This window comes from Tupaia chinensis, unplaced genomic scaffold, assembly GCF_000334495.1.
Source record: "Tupaia chinensis unplaced genomic scaffold, TupChi_1.0 Scaffold000096_1, whole genome shotgun sequence".
Lineage (NCBI taxonomy): Eukaryota > Metazoa > Chordata > Mammalia > Scandentia > Tupaiidae > Tupaia > Tupaia belangeri.
Window position 1 is genome coordinate 5,676,734 of NW_006159558.1, and position 2,678 is coordinate 5,679,411.

General features: G+C 48.6%; 1 pseudogene; it reads right to left on the reverse strand.

Annotated features, from left to right (window-relative positions):
• Positions 1-1,114: 1,114 nt before the first annotated feature.
• On the reverse strand, positions 1,115-2,090 carry LOC114006872 (LIM and senescent cell antigen-like-containing domain protein 1; annotated as a pseudogene).
• Positions 2,091-2,678: the final 588 nt, after the last annotated feature.

A 2,678-nucleotide genomic window follows, 5' to 3' on the forward strand; every position in this document is an offset into this window, starting at 1 on the left:
ATCTTAGTTGACATAATTTCTTTTCAGTGAGTATCATATGAAACAGCTGGAGTTCCTGAATGAAGTCTGTGTTTCTAAGGCAAGGTAAGTTTGCTAACGTAGAACGCACAGATATAACAGCATGGGGATAAGGGCAATATGACAAACGCCTGCACACGACTAATGCCTACATATTCACCTGCGTAAGTGACACGACTAATGCCTACATATTCACCTGCATAAGTGACACGACTAATACCTACATATTCACCTGCGTAAGTGACACGACTAATGCCTACATATTCACCTTTGTAAGTGATACATTCCAAGTTGCATAAAATTTAATTTTTATGCCCTATTCTAAGACTACCTGTTTGACCTTAAGCTTAGAAGCAGAATTGCTGGAATGCACTACAAAATACTTCATTTTCCAATACTGTAACATTTACTGCCTTTTCAAATACCTGGCATAAGTTTTTTCGCACAAATTTTTAGAAGACATACCATTAGGTCGTCGTAACTGCTGTGTTAAGAAATTGTACAAAGGGAGAAACTCACAAGGAGGACAAAATACAAAACTGAGCACGACCGCTGCATTTAATAGAAGTAGCGAAATCAAGGAGTGAGTGGGCACACATTTCCTGTCTTGGTAATACAAACGTGTGTTACTGTCCAGCTGCTGGCTCCATGAACAAACTCAGATCCTGGGAGAGCTGTCTTGGCCAGCTCTTTTTCCTTCCTATATCCTCCCAGCAGCAGTTAGTAGTCATTTTCTTCGAATACCAAGTGAAATAATGCTTATTCCGTTTCTCATCTGAGATATGGAAAAGCTGACTCATTTTTAATAAGTTATCATTGGAGGAGTCTTGATTGAAACTTAGCATTTAACCATGTGCTTTTTATTACATACTCTACAAATTGTTAACAAATTGATTAGGGTTAACAAAAGCAAGTCTTGATTACATCTATGTCTTAGATATGACTATACAGTTTTTTCTTTTTTAATGAGAAAAAGGAGATGAAGGGAACCTTTGATATAGGTCCTCTTCATTCTCAGCTACTTTGAGATACATGGTAGACCCACTCAAGGAATGTTGGTAATTATCTTTGCATAGAAAAGAAAAACTAAAAGAAGTTATTTCCTTCCTAAGGTCTCAGTTAGTTTCTTAAGCCTTTTCTTCAGCTCCAGTGGAAATTTCTCATAAGCTTCTTACAGACTGGCATCGCGTCAAACTCCACAGATTTATTCCTGAGTGTTAACTTGGTGCTGCAGGTAGAGCCGGTGAAGCAGCTCACATGCCAGGCCTTGTTAGGAGCAGAGACCACGTCACCCTCTATACCGTGGTCGCAGTGGAGACAAACATCACCAAATGTCCAAGACATGGCTTTCACACTTGGCACAATGTCCCTGCTTGCCCATGGCATTGACCACGCGTCCTTCAATAGGCGGTGGACCTGCGCCATAGATGGGGACCCCATGGGATCGCGGCGCGCTGGCAGTCAGCTCCCTCCCGCGTCCCCACAGCTGAAGTGGTCTGGGGGGTGCGGGTCGTTCTTGCAGACCAGCGGCTGCTGTCAGTGACGGCGTGGACATCCGAGGCCTCGGGCCTTCTCGTGGTTATGACACGGGCGCCACAGGTGTCTCCCGGTATTCTGGACAAACCGCTATCTGCCCGGACTTCCCGGCAGAGGTAGCCGCGGACGCCCTCCGGGTGCCAGCGGGCGTTCAAGGCGTTGATCACTGCGCAGATGACTCGCCGCGCTGGCGACAGCGAGGCGCAAAGAGCGCCTGAAAATCGCGGTCACAGTACTTCCGGCACTCCCAGAAGGGCCCTGGGGACCCCTGGGAGCACTAGGCGCACGGAGCCCTGCCGTGGGACGGCTCGCCATCGCCGTTCCTCCGCGGGCGCAAAGCCGCCCTCGCTGCGCTCTCAGGTGGCGCTGGCCAGGGCACTGGCCATGCTGCCTTTCGGTTCTCCTCCGCCTCCCAGGCGCAGCCAGACTTCCTCTGAGACGCTGCTGCTCCCTAGGGCCATTAAGCCGTCACAGGACACAGGACGCAACCTCCCCAGTCACTGGCTTTACCCTCTCCCCTAAGCTCTGCAGGTCATTCCGGCCGCACGCCCGCGTCTCTCCGCAGACCGACTCCGCCGTCCTCTGCACCCCAGCTCCGCGCCCGCGCTGTTCCCGCGCTTCCTCCCTCCTCGCCCGCGGCTGCAGGCCGGCAGGCTTTGGGCAGGAAGGAGAGGCCGGGCTGCGGCCTGAGTGAGTAATGATTATACTCAGCTGTCGATAAATCTCTGTGTCAATGAATAGAAATCATATGCACATTTATGTGAAAATGGTTGACGTTGCAAATAATAAAATTCCTAATTTAAACAAACAGGTATATGTTTGAATATAATGAGTATAATTTGTTTTATTTACTTTTTTTATTCTTATTCTTTTATTTTTGGAGAGGTTTTTGCTATAGAGCACGTGCACTCTCCAGAGAGACAGAAAAACAGAGAGACAGGAAGCGAGAAATCACCCCCCAGGGGGGATGGCCACTCTGCAATCCCTTCTCCTCCATTCTCCTCTCGGGATCTTGGGCATGCATGCACAGGTGCCCGGCATGAGTTTAAGCCATCAGGTCCAGGAGTCCAATCGGAGTCAACTACATGGGAGTTCAGCAACATAGCCATTACGCTAACTGCTGT